This window comes from Callorhinchus milii, unplaced genomic scaffold (assembly GCF_018977255.1).
Source record: "Callorhinchus milii isolate IMCB2004 unplaced genomic scaffold, IMCB_Cmil_1.0 Scaffold21, whole genome shotgun sequence".
NCBI lineage: Eukaryota > Metazoa > Chordata > Chondrichthyes > Chimaeriformes > Callorhinchidae > Callorhinchus > Callorhinchus milii.
The window spans coordinates 3,707,723-3,721,925 of NW_024704762.1; the positions used below are offsets into that span (position 1 = coordinate 3,707,723).

The window sequence follows — 14,203 nt, forward strand, 5'->3', positions numbered from 1 at the left end:
TCTCAAGACCTACCTCTTTGACCACGCCTTTAGTTATCTTTCCCCTCGTCACCCCCAGCTCGGGTGCCCAGCCAGTACTGATAAACGCTTTGGGTCGTCCTTCCGACGTGAAAGATTGCTATATAAAATTCTATTCTTTCGACCCGTTTCATCCAACAATCTTCTCAGTGAACAAACCCTGTCGGAAGCAAAGAACACGCTTTGTTGAGTCACTTCTCCCATTAATGGAGAAAGAGCAAAGGAAGAAGTTGTGTTCCTCCTCCGCGCTCCCTCTGCCTTCCCACTCCTCCAACTCAGCCCTGCTGTACATGGAGTTACTGTGGACTCGCCTGGCTAAGGAACTAAACCACAAAGAAAATCACAGACCCAGTTATTCCGACTGCCTCAACTCTAACCTGCCGTTGCCAAGCTACACCATCTTGGAGCCGGCTTAGATCCACTTACCACCTTACCCTACTCCACACCTCCCCACCAAGGAAGCTGGTATATACACGTACACACCACAGCTCCTCCGCTCACCTGTTGGCAATGTTGCTGCTGATCCATGTCTGGTGGCTTTGGCAAAGGCTGAAGAGTTTCTTACCCAGGATTTCTGAAAAGCACAAACAAGCTCACTTAGACCTACCCTTACCTGGGGAAGAATCAATAATACAGCACAGAGAGACAACATATCCTTTCCTTTTTCAGCAAAGATCCAAGGTATCAGTCTGGCTCAGTTATAATAATAACCTAAATAATAATCTTTACATTTCATATAGTGCCTTTCATGACGGGTGGATATCTCAATCCACGTCATAGGATATACTGTGAACTGCAGTGACTGTGCATGTTGTGGGTGAACAATTTTGCGCACAGCAATGTCCCACAAGCAGCCATGGAGTGAGTGACCAGTTTTATTTGGGGAATTGTTGGCCAGGACACCGGGAGAGAGAGAGAAACTCCCTTCTCGTTTCAAATAGTGCCACGGGATCTTTAACGTCCACGTGAGCAGGCAGATGGGCCTCGGTTTAATGTCTCGTCTGAAGGACGGCACCTCTGACAACGTAGCATATCTCCAGCGCTGCATTGGAATGTCATCCTCGACTATGACTTCCAAGTCCTGACGTGGGGCCCTAATCCCACAAACTTCTGACTCAGAGGCGAGAGTGCTACCACTGCGCCAGGCTGACACATGTGCTGTTTCCACAGTATTTCCTCATTGACATAGAGAAATCTAGAAGGATAGACTGGTCTTAGCAAGATGTGCTGATCAGAACTAATCTACTTCTGAAGTGAAAATCACCTGAGTGGACGGGAATTGTAAGGAATTAACGAATCCACATTCAGAAATAGGGTTAAAAAATCAGCCCCCAAAGAGACCCCAAATCCCACCTAAAGATTGTTTAGTGGTAACGTTTAATATTTGCACAAAAATCAAAATTTCCACACAAAATCAAACCCAATTTCTACCTAGTCTTGGCGTTCAAGGCTTATTTCGTCTTAAAATATTAAGTTTCCACTGAATGGTGTATATCATTTTTCAATTCAGTCTAAATCTGGAAGCCTTTTATTTACATAATAATAATAATTTGGTCATTCAATCCACGACTGTTTGTGGGGACGCTGCTGTGCGCAATTGGCTGCCGAGTTTCGCCCACAAAATATACAGTCAATTCACTTTACATTATAGTCTGTGAAGCGCTTTGCGACATCTCAATGATGTGATAAGGCGCTATATTCAAATGCAAGGATTATTATTATTATATCAAATGCAAGGATTATTTATTATATTGAGAGCTGCCGAAAACTAGCTTCCAAATTAAGACTGGATTGAAACGTCTCGACATATTTCTGCACAGCCTTGCATTTTAAACCAAAACGGACTTGCATGGCTAAGATGAAGTGGGATTTCGTGCCTGTGACCCCAGTGCCCCATTCTGTGTACAAAACGTCTTAACGGCTTTCGGGGAGCCAGTCTCATGAGGCGAGGACAATGAGGCTTAAGGTTAATAACCACAATCAAAACCAATCATGTTAAATAAAGACTTGTTAGAGGGCAGAGGGGCGGTGTGAAAGGTCAGAGGCAATTGGAAGGGAAACACAAAGATGGATGCTTCGAATGAGATGTTAAGCTGAGGAGCTGGGTGACTGACTGAGAGGTGGGGTTTAACAACCACGTTGGAACAGAGGAGGGAGTTTCTCTGCTGTCCCGGCCCACCATCAATCTGCCAGACAAAATGGCCATTCACTTCATGGTTGTGTGTGGGATCTTGCTGCCACAAATCTGCAGTCACCACACTCGACAGTAACTACCTGGGAAGAGTTTCCAGCTGGTGAATTGCTGTAAAATAACGCAAGTTCTTATTTTCTTTCACACGTTTATTGTAAAGTGTGCAACACACTCTTGTGAGCGACACACTTTCACTTCACCACTCTGTAAAGGCCCATTCAGACTATTTGCTAACACGTATTAAGAGTAAAATTGTGCATTCATTTCATGGCTGTTGGAGAGACATTGGTGTCCTCAAATTAATAGCAATAATAAGAATCTTTACGTTTGATTTAGCACTTTATTGCATCAATGAGACATCTCAAAGTGCTTCACAGAACATATTGTAAAGTGGGTCGCCTGTGTATTTTGTGGGCGAAACACGGCAGTCAATTGCACACAGCAGGTGTCCCACAAACATTCGTGGATTGAATGACCAAATTACCCCCAGAAAGCTTGGCTGACGTGGCAGCTCACAAAACACACAGTCACTTTTCTCTCAATCCCATGAAGAACTGTGAGACATCACGATGATGTGATAAGATACTACATCAAAATGGAAGTATTATTATGAATAAAAATATTTGATCAACTTGATTGAAGTCTTAAAAAAGACAGGAGGTATTGGGGGGTGGGGGGTGTGTGGGTGGAGCAGTGATTGGGGGAGCAAAATAAAGTGAGATTTTACCAATGGCGAAATTTGTTAACCTTGTTAATATGTGAATCCCGTCTGGCAAATAGACATTTTACAAGTGAGTTGTTTTTTTTTAAAACAAAAAAAAGGGGCTTTGAAAGAAGATTCAATGAATAACAAGTGCTTCCTGATAACACAGAGGATATTGTGGCTCATTGTAATTGGCGATAATGAGTTCTGGACCACAGCCCTATTGTTTCAACTACTTCCTAATATACAGAGTGCAGCTGCTTCATCATTGCACACAAACAGCTATTGAGACCGTCCAATGCAGCAGGTGACAGGGACAGGGGATGCTCACAAGCAGAGCTGAGGCTAATGCTTCAGCTACTGGGAGAAGGTTAATGAACGGTCGTCACTTGCTGGAACTGGACAAGCAGCGACGAGGCTTAAGAATAATAATCCTTGCATTTAATAATAATAATAATAAAATCTTTGCATTCAATGTGGTGCCTTATCACATTGTCTCAGCCAAGTCTCCGTATTCCACGCGCCTCTGTTTACCTCGCAGTAAGTAGGAATCCGGTTGTTAGTCGATTGGTGGATTACCAACCAGGGGTAATAATCCGATCTAAATAAATAATAATAATTTGGTCGCTCAATCCACGAGTGTTTGTGGGACAATGCTGTGCGTAATTGGCTGCCGCGTTCTGCCTACATATTACAAAATACAGTCAATTCACTTCACAGTACAGTTGCGTGCAGCAGCGTCCCACAAACGGTCGTGGATTGAGTGAACAAATTATTATTTTTTGGTGTAAGAATAGAGACAAAGTGGTTTTGAAGGTGCTTGAAATGGGTGTTGGGAGGAGGGGTGGTGGAAAACAAAAGCAACAAGCCCTTGAGATCCCTACTGATATTTTTCTGAAGGCCTCGAGGGCTACATCGATCGAGTGTTGACTGATCCTGAGGGTCAGCCCTTTGAGATGGGCGCAGCGATAGATCTTCTAATGTGAAGAAACCCTGTCTCAGTCACGCACCAATCAACAGGTCAACACGTAGGAGTTGGCAACTGGGAGTGTGTGAATTAACTCCTTCAGGGCATCCTCTTCCTGGGATGAGATAACAACTACAAACTTGCATTTATAATCGCACCCTTCAGCGTCTCGGAGCGCTTGACAATGGCGGAGTCTGACACCGAGCCGGGGGTGGGAGGGAGGGAGGGAGGGAGGGATGGAGGAGCTGACCGTAAGCACTGTCGAAGAGGAAGGTCTTCAGTTGCGATCTAAAGGAGGGGGCTGAGGGTTTGAGGGAGGGAGTTCCATATATTGCCCTTCAGGCAGGTTTGAGTCTCGGAGCGTTTAAAATCACTTGAAGAGAAGTCCCAATTTAGCCACAAAGGGACATAGCAAGTCGTTCCTCTTCGACCTGTTCCTAAATGAAATCTTCACTCAATCTTTAGGCTCAAGTTATTTCCCTACGCAAAGGTGGCCAGACAGTGGCAGGGGTTTGGACTATGGGGCTTATGTGATGCTCAGTCTCTCAGAGCAAAGACAAGCCTGTAAGAGAACTCCATCAAACATAAGCAACATACAAACCTGGAGATGATCACCGGGGTCAATCTGGCCACGCACATTGCACACAATGCAAACACGGATGGAACACGGAGGAGCACGTCACACACATGTTACACGGATCACGCACGTTACACGGATTGCAATCACACACATTGCACAGAGTGTGAGCACGTGTGCTAGGTGGAAACCGCACGTGTTATGTGGAACACACACACATACATACATACACACACACACACGCTGGTGAAAATGGCGCGAAACTAAATAAAACAAAATAAATCAGATCACCAATGATACAAAGCTCCCTGAAGAATTTCAGGGTTAATACGATTTGCAGAGTTCAGAGTGTTAAACATGATTCTATCGTCTAAGATTATCACGGCACATTGAAGTGGCTGCTCCTTCCAGCTTTCAGGCATCTTAACATGTTCACAATCACATCAGAGAATCCATTATCAGCTGCAGCGAGACACCCTGTCCCCAGTGCCCGGACACACACCATTCCCTCCACAATCACATGTGGCCATCTCACTGTTCTCTCCGAAATGATTGCTGGGATCCAGCACTTTGTTAAGCAAGCTCCTCTCTCTGGCGCTGCTAGAAGATATTCCACACTTCCCTCTCTCCTTCGTTCCCTCCCTTCCTCCCTCTTTCCGGAAGGAAAGCGCTCCGGGACTTTACCCAGCGTGAAGGATGCTATATGAATGCATGTTGTTGTTGTGGATTGCACTGCCTGAAAGGGTGGTGGAAGCAGATTCACTTAAAGCTTTCAAAAGGGAATTGGAAGGGTACTGAAAAAGGAAAGATTTGCAGGGCTATGGGGGTAAGAGCGGGGGAGTGGGACAAGGGTGACAGTTCTTTCAAAGAGCTGCCACAGACACGATGGGCTGAATGGCCTCCTTCCGTGCTGTAAGATTCTATGATTCTATTCCTCCCTCAAGGGAAGGGAGGCTTTTGTGGCTCAAAGAATCTACTAAGTATAAATTCTGTTCAGTGTTGCTCACATCACCTTTGGCAGCATTAGCGGCTAATGCGATTTCCCATTAAGCTTGTGTATCACAAAAGGCCAAACAGGTTTGCGCTACGTGTTCAAGAGATGTATTTAGCCCTAATGTTAACTGTGACCAATGGTACCTGCACTCAACTCTGGACACTGAGCTGTGAGGTCTCAAACTGGGTAAGTGAATCAGATCTGTCCCACTCGTCACATAGAGGGCTCGCTAACTTGTGCACTATTATCCCATGTCAGTCCTCACCTCACTCACAAGTGTTGGCTGATGTTCTGGGAAGACATACCTGCAAGTCAGAGATAACGTGCTTCAGATGAAAGGTTAAACGCAGGGCCCATCTGCCTGTCCAAATGGACGTTAAAGATCCGGTAGCACTTCTCTTTGAAAAGAGAAGGAAGTTTCTCCCGGTGTCCGGGCCAACAATCCCGCCCACACAAAATAAAATTAGCCATCCACTTCCTGGCTGCTTGCGGGATGTTGCTGTGCGCAAATTAGCTGTGGCGTTTACCGCAGTTACTACACTTTACAGTGAATCATGTGAAATGCTTTGAGACATACTCCCGACATGATAATAATAATAATCATCCTTGCATTTGATACAGCGCTTTATCAGGTCTTCGTGACATCTCAAAGGGGCTTCACAGGATATACTGTAAAGTGAATTGACTGTATTTTGTGGATGAACAGACATGAAAAAGGCGCTGTATCAAATGTAAGCATGATTTTTTTTTAACGGTAGAGCATGGTAACCTGTTCCAGTCGTTAATTCCCTTGGGTGACGAAATCTATCCTGGTGTCTGTCCTGAAATTGCCCTTTGCTACCAAGAACCCGTTTCCTCTTGTTCAACTGTGTTGCAAACTTGACCTCCTCTCCCTCTCCTGTTACAGAGAACATTTCTCTTCCCTCTGCCCCAGAGGGCACAGAGACAATTATGATCTGAGAGGAAGGAGGTGGGGGAGAAGATCTACACAGAGACAACTGAGCTACTGAAGAATGAAAGGTCATCGACCTGAAACCTTAACTCATTTTCCTCTCTCCATAGATGCTGGCTGACCCGCTGTGTGTTCCCAGCGACAGCTGTTTTTATTACTAAAAAACTAATCTCACTAAAGCATCACTCGAAACATCAGTACATCATGCTACAACATGACTTAATTTAGTTTGAGTCCATCTATTAGTGTGTTGTGGACCCATACCATAGTGGAAACACAGTACTCTTCTGGCTCCAGAATGGAGTGGGGAGGTTTCTGTGCATATGCAGTAAAGTGACTGCTTTTGAAGGTAAATGCCTTTTGCGCCCAAACAACCAGGAGGTGAAAGAGCGATCGATTGTTGGTCAGGACACCAGGAGAAACTGGTGAACAGTTGGTCACTGGTTTAGTTACTCAATCCACGACTGTTTGTGGGACGCTGCTGTGCGCAATTGGCTGCTGAGTTTCGCCCACAAAATATACAGTCAATCCACTTTACAGTATATTCTGTGAAGTGCTTTGAGACGTCTCGAAAAAGTGATAAGCCACTGATGCAAGGATCAAATGCAAGGATTATTATTATTGATATTCATATTATAACAGGGGCAATGGGCGGCAAGCCATCCCCTGGTTGAAGAAGTTACGTTAGGACACGTAGCGAATAGAAGGAGAAAGGAAAGGGGCAGAAGGGGTTTTTAAAAAATAAAAATAAACTTCCAACGCTTGAAAAATCTACAAAAGACTCCACACAGTGAGAGACAAGGCTATCGGGCAGGGAGCACAAGCTGAACGGCTAAGGTAACACCATAATTCATGTCAGCTCAACACCAATTCATCATTGAATAAAACTTCCTTTCAATCCCTTTATCATGGATTGAAAGCTGATTCCCTCGCCTCCGACTGGCTTGTGAACTAAGTTACACCTTTAGGCAGGAGGCTTATTGGACTAGCCATCGAGTAAAACAATAAACTAAACACAATTCGCCTTTCTCTTGACATCGATCAGTTATATCCTAAAACCAGGCCAAAACAATCAAGGAGTGTTTTACTGAGAATGTACGGTGGCAGTCAGTAACACTCTCGCATCTGAGTCAGAAGGTTGTGGGTTTGAGCCCCATTTTGGGACTTTGAGTCACATCAGGCGGATGACTCACAAATGACTGACTGTAAGCCTGAGGTGGTGATAAGGAACGGGGGAGTGGGGGGGGGGGGAAGAAGTATAGGTCTTAAGGTGAGTTTTGAAGGTGGGGAGGGAGGGAGTGAAGGGGTAAGGCAGGGAGACTCCAGAGAGCAGGGTCACGGGACACTAAGCAAGCCCGCTTTTGCTGAGCAGCCGGAAATAGTGTAGATGTAGGAATAGTTGAAATATTGGAGATTTTTGCTTGGTTACACTTTGTGGGAGAAATCAGGAAATCTCTGTACAATCATTTCTCCGTGACATACAGAATATGGGTGCATGGAGTTCATTATAGGTGACAGTCTGTGAGAGACGCAGGGTCAATAAAACTGGTCAAAATGCACCGTCAATTCACTTTATTGTATATTCTTTGAAGAGCTTTGAGACGTCTCAATGACGTGATAAGGCGCTATATCAAATGCAGGGATTATTATTATTATAGTTGGGTTACATGCTGCTGCTTTTTGTAAATAATACAGCTGTTTGGTTCAATCTGCCTCAAGATTCCCTGATGAGTGAACATTTAAAACTCTGTCTGTTTTCAACAATTGGATCAACCGCTGTTTTGATCGATGTATCCGGACTGGGATCGTAACTGTTTACTATATCGACTGATTTCAGTAAATAATTTAACTTATTTAATAATTCATTAAATACTGACCAAATTTTACAAACGAGTTAGTTACGAATCAAAAGTCCAATTAATAAGTTATCAACTTAAAGGCTAAGTTTCTTTTTCAATGTATTAATTGATCCGCATGCAGCAATGAATCGTTATCAGGTTTGTTTTCCCCCCCACGCCCCCAAATAAATAAATAAATAAATAAATAATAATAATTTGTTCACTCAATCCAAGACTGTTTGTGGGACTCTGCTGTATGCAATTAGCTGCTGGTTTTCACCCATACAGTCAATTCACTTTACAGTTGTTCTACTTCACAGTAAAATCCTGTGAAGCACTTTGTGACGTCCTCTCACCGGGAAAGGCTCTATACCAAATGCAAGGAGTATTATTATTTAATAGATTGAATAGATTGCTCTTTCAAAGACAGATGGACTGAATGGCTTTCTGTGCTGTAAATTTCTAAGTCTTTTGGATAAACAAATGGAGCATTTCCCTAGCTTTCTCTCTCTCTCTCCTCTCCACGCCCCGAAAAAATAATCAGCAGTGAAACTCGACTCTCCTGCACCGTTAGGTACAGAAATAGGTGTGTGGGAGTAATGGCGGTGATCGGGTTACAGGAAAGTAATAGTTCATGATATCAGCAGAGATTATTTGCTTTACATATCTTCTCCTCCACCTGGAAATTTCCACGTTACATCAGCAAGATTAGCCTGACCTTTCCATCGCTTAATATGGCAATTTATATTGTCTTTCTCGTCTTTTTTTAAAAAAAAACAACCTTTCCTCCCTTGCCTCCTCCGCTTTCCCCCGAAGGCAATGATTCACACGTTGCTCTTTCCCAAGTGGTCATTTGTGGTTGAGACAGTACCTCTCCAACCCCCCCACCCCGACCCACCCCACCAATCCCGATCCCTCTGGGACGCTATGTAAATGCAAATTGTTGTTGTGGGTGTCGGTGGGGAAATCTAACCAAGGCGAGAGTAGGATTATGGCTGGGTTCGACCACATTCTCGCTTGCTGCTTACGCATGCACACATTTACTAACAGCGATCAGCAACAGATGTAATTTCACCCTCCCTTGCCCTTACAGGAGCTAAGGTCAATTGCAGAGCCCCAGGTTTACGTGCTCGCCAGAGACCAGCGAGCTCAGTGATGAGCAGGGATTGAATCTGAAGTTATTTGGTCTATGGACCCAATTTTGCACCATCTACCCACCCACCAGAAAGCCAGAGCTACCATAAGATCATAATAAAATTCCTTGTCACAACATCTCACAGAAGTAGCTTCTGTATGCCATTTGCGAAGAAAGCAACCCAACTTCTGACTGTGATTACACCCACGTGTTCATATGTTTCTTGTATGTTTTTATATGTTTCACCCACAAAACACATAGTCAATTCCACTTTACAGTCTATCCTGTGAAGCGCTTTGAGACATCTCAGCGACATGATACAACGCTATATCAAATGCAAGTATTATTATTAATATTATGTGCCGGAAGCAAGAGAAATGTAATTATTAAACTCTCACTTACGACACGAGCACAAGTCAGCAGACACCAAGCCAGAAAGGACCCCCAAAATGAAACTTGCTTGTTGGGGTACTGATGGAATTGAACCAGGTTTATTGTCCACTGGTAAAATTCCCGCTGCTTGTCCAGCTAGGATCACCCTACCCACTAGTGCTTTGGCAGGTTATCAGGATCACGTTCAGGTGGATGTTCAAAGAACCTTGGGACACAATCTAAAAAGAGTTTCCTAGCCAGCAATCCCCAAGATAAAATTGGTCACTCGCTGACTTCATGCCTGTTTGCTATACCCAAACTGGCCGCTGCCTTTGCTGACAGACACACAGTCACTACACTTGACAGCAAACATCTGTGAGGCACTATTTGACTTCACTCTGCATACATCCAGTTCCGGAAAACATGCATTCACCTCACTTCAAAGTAATTCCTGTTGCTTTTGAAAACTGCGCCATTTATTTGAAGACTGAGGTGTGTTTCGCCCACAAATACACAACCACTGAACTTTGCAGTAAATCCTATGAGATACTTTAAGGTGTTTCAACGGTGTGATAAGACGCGATAACAAAATCAAATGCAAGGATGTAGGGCTTGAATCCACAAACCTATAACTCAGAGGCGAGATCGTTCCTTCTCTTAGTTATTTTGTGATCAACCAGGAAAGTGCATGGGATGATGGGGCAGGAAAGGGTGTAAATAATCATCCCAAAAGACAGGAAAATGAATACCATTTAGAGCGTGGATTGGAGCATGTCATTCTGCGTGCTGGTCACTCGATACAGTCATATACATCAGCTGGTGCTGTGCTGACTATTCCAGTTAACATCATTCTCTGTCTTTTAATGAAAAAACTACAGTTTTGATTGGCTGTGTATTTCGCAAACTATTCGCTGTCTGTCACATGTGGTTCCGGTTAGTAATGGCAAACGCAATCCTGAGATCCTCAGGGTTAATGGAAAAGCCTGCTGATCAAGACTGTCTGTAGGGTAACATTCTACAGTAGTCAGTTTGTAATAATAATTATCAATAATGCTTGCATTTGATATAGTGCCTTGTCATGTCGTCGAGACGTCTCAAAACGCTTCACAGCATACACTGTAAAGTGGATTGACTGTGTATTTTGTGGGCGAAATCAACTGCACATATAAAAGGGACTATTAAATTCACTCCCAGCTACTTTGGAAAAATACATCAATGTCCAACACGGTTATAAATGATTTAGAAGTATGCGTATTTATAAAGTAAAATCCAGCAGATTTGTATTCTCTGACCTTAACTCCACTACCTGAGTTGTTTGTGTGTGGTTAGGAAAGGGTATAGCCGGGAGAGGAGAGTGGAAACTCTGAGGAACGATAGCAAAAGTTTGAGACACCCCTCACATCCCCATCTCCGCTTAGTTTTAAGTCTTTCAATCTCCAACAGGTTAAAAAATGTCACCTGAAATTTGATGCCTTGAATCGCTCACTAGTCGAGGCAATAGACAAGAAACACAGCAGCTCCCACCGCACAACCTTCTCTCTCAAGCACCTGCTGAAAATAAAATAAATTAAAATAAATAAATTAATTAAATGCGAACGCAGCGTTATCAGAATATAAACCCATATCCGGAGTGAATTAAACCAGCACTTTGCTGATAGGAGCCCCACGCAAGTGGTGAGTGACAGCAAACAGGTGAAATTAACCCAACAGGGAACAAAACCCCCCCCTGACATTTTAATAATAATCCTTGCATTTGATAGCGCTTTATCACGTTGTTGAGATGTCTCAAAGCACTTCGCGGGATATACTGTGAAGTGAATTGACTGTGTTTTGTGGGCGAAACACAGCAGCCAATTACGCACACCAATGTCCCGCAAAGAATCAACCAAGTTTTTTTTTGTTGAAGGAATTATTATCCCTAGATCTTCAACATCCGCCGGCAACAGTGGACAGGCAAGCAAAACTCTTTGGTTTAAGGTCTCATTGAAGCACTGTCAGTCTGCCGCAATACAGCGACTCTCTCCCAAGCACCCAAGTGTCAGCCTGGACTAGAAATACAAACTGTGTTTGTTTAGTGCCTCCAATAAAAATATAATAACGACCCCACTTGCCACATCTGTGAGTTACAAGAACTATGTAAACAACTCCTGGCCTTTACTGCTGCCAAAGAAACCTAATGTTCATTTTGTAATGAATAATACTAATAATAATCCTTGCATTTGATTTAGCGCCTTATCACGTCTTCAAGACGTCTCAAAGCACTTCCCAGGATTATACATTAAAGCGAATCGACCGTATATTTTGTGTAATTAAATTAAAAATGCTGTAAATGTGCTAAAAAAAAATCACTCTCTTTCTCTGCCCCACCCCAAGTCCAAAAACAGGGCATGAGAACTTGCCTTTCAATTTTAAGTGAATTACTGAATTAAGTCAAATTATCAATATGCAAGGATTGTTCAACGGGGGTGGATTAGTGATAATTTGGGTGATCAATAGTTTAAGAGCAAGAAATACACCGGTCGGTGGCTTTCAGGGTAAATGCTGTGTTAGGTGATTGCAAAGCCATCTAATCTCTTACATTTCAAACACTTTTGATGCCTGGTTTTATTGTGTGTATGTGTGTGTGTGTGTGTATGTGGGTGGGGGGGGGGGGATCTCACACTTGATTCCCCCCCCCCATCCTTGTTTCTTTAAGGTGGTGAATTTTTTTTTACACACAGAGAGAAAAAAATAAATACTCAGTCTATTGGTTTGTTTTTCTTGATTATTTGAGGTTTCAGAAGAGAGGAGGAGAGAGAAAAAAAACACCAGAGACTGTGACCATTAGGAAATCATGTAGTGAGATCCCTCTGTGTGACACCAACACCAATTCAACTTGAATGCGACACAAGGAAAGGTTCAATTGAAAAGGCACTTGGAGTCTTTACAACACACATCTGTACATCACATCAGCTGTTGGTTTGCATTCAACCCATTTGTCTCACCATTGTCCACTTCCACCCACAATAATACTGGGCACAAACTCATTGCATTTGTCGCAATTAATTGCAGCATTTGTAAAATGGTTGCTATGCCAAGATAATTGATTGTATTAAATACCATTAAATACATATATATATACACACACACACAGTATATCATTGTGATGATATATTTGCAGCTGATCGATTATTCCAATAAATTTACCACGTTTTAGAAATTGACAAACATGTGGACTGTATGAATATCATTATTAATCAAGTTTAATACAGTGATAAGACAAGATTGTATTTGCACAGAGGCTTTCACGTCGGGACGACGTCCCAAGGCGATGGTCAGTCAGGGATTCGGACCCGACCTGGGGGTTGGGATCAGGGGATGGAATTAAAAACAAAACGAAATCACGATTGCTATTGTAATTTTGCTTACAATAAACCACAATTATCGGCAATTATTCGTTCAAAGCGACACTTTTCTCACAGGCTACACACCAAAAAAAACCTTATTCTGGATATATTTGCAGAGAGAGAAATATATATGTTCATCTGTGACGCAAATGAAAGACGTTTAAACGATTCCCTGTGTCTTTGAATTATTTAAACACTTAAATAAATATACGACGACTAAATCCGACTATTTGGTCGTTTGAATCGTTCCCATTTTTTTGGGACAGGAGAAAAAAAGGTACATTTCTGGGGGTTGAATGTGGAAGAAAACTGTGTGACACACTTTTCGTGGAGGGTACGAAGTGGGTCAGAAACTCACTTTGTTCTGTTTGGGATCCAACAATGTTTTAAGGAAATAAGAAGAGAAAAAAAGGATTCAAAAATAGATTGCAGAAGCAGTTTGTGGTTTGGTTTGAATGGAATACGATTGGGAGATTGACCATCATCTTAGTGATTATTTTTCCTATTTTTTCCCCCCCAAAAACTTAGGGTTTTTGTTAGGTTTTGATGTTAGAATCCACACGTTTCACTTTAAGAGTCTAGAAATTAGATATAAATTAGATATAATTATTGAACAGCATTTAACACGAGAGAGAGAGAGAGAGAGAGAGAGAGACAGAAAGAGAGAGAAAGAAAACAGGTACAGACCTTCATTTTGTCTCTTTCCACCTTCTCTCTCTCTCTGTCAGCCTATAAAATAAAAAGAAAATAGATATATATAGATAAATATAGTTTTTTTAACAATTAAAAAAATCACAACACGCCTATCGTTTCCTATTTCGATAGGAAAATCTCCCCTTTTTCTCACCAATTGGGTTTTTAATTTTGTTTTAATGTATAAAAAGAGATGAAAATTATATTAACACAACACCAGTGTTAAGACAGATGGTCAATGTAGGGAAACGTCTTATTGAATCTTTTTATCTGCATATAACATACATATGCAACACATATGTATTATAATATATATATTATACATAATATAACATAATATATTACATTATAGTATGTATATAAATATATATAACAGT

General features: G+C 42.3%; 1 long non-coding RNA gene across 1 annotated transcript; it reads right to left on the minus strand.

The window, feature by feature from the left end:
• Nucleotides 1-77: 77 nt before the first annotated feature.
• On the minus strand, nucleotides 78-13,844 carry LOC103183544. The gene is made up of 4 exons (XR_006085634.1): nucleotides 13,821-13,844; nucleotides 11,206-11,295; nucleotides 520-592; nucleotides 78-178 (listed from the first exon to the last, which is right to left on the minus strand). It is a non-coding gene; the product is annotated as an uncharacterized LOC103183544 (long non-coding RNA).
• Nucleotides 13,845-14,203: the final 359 nt, after the last annotated feature.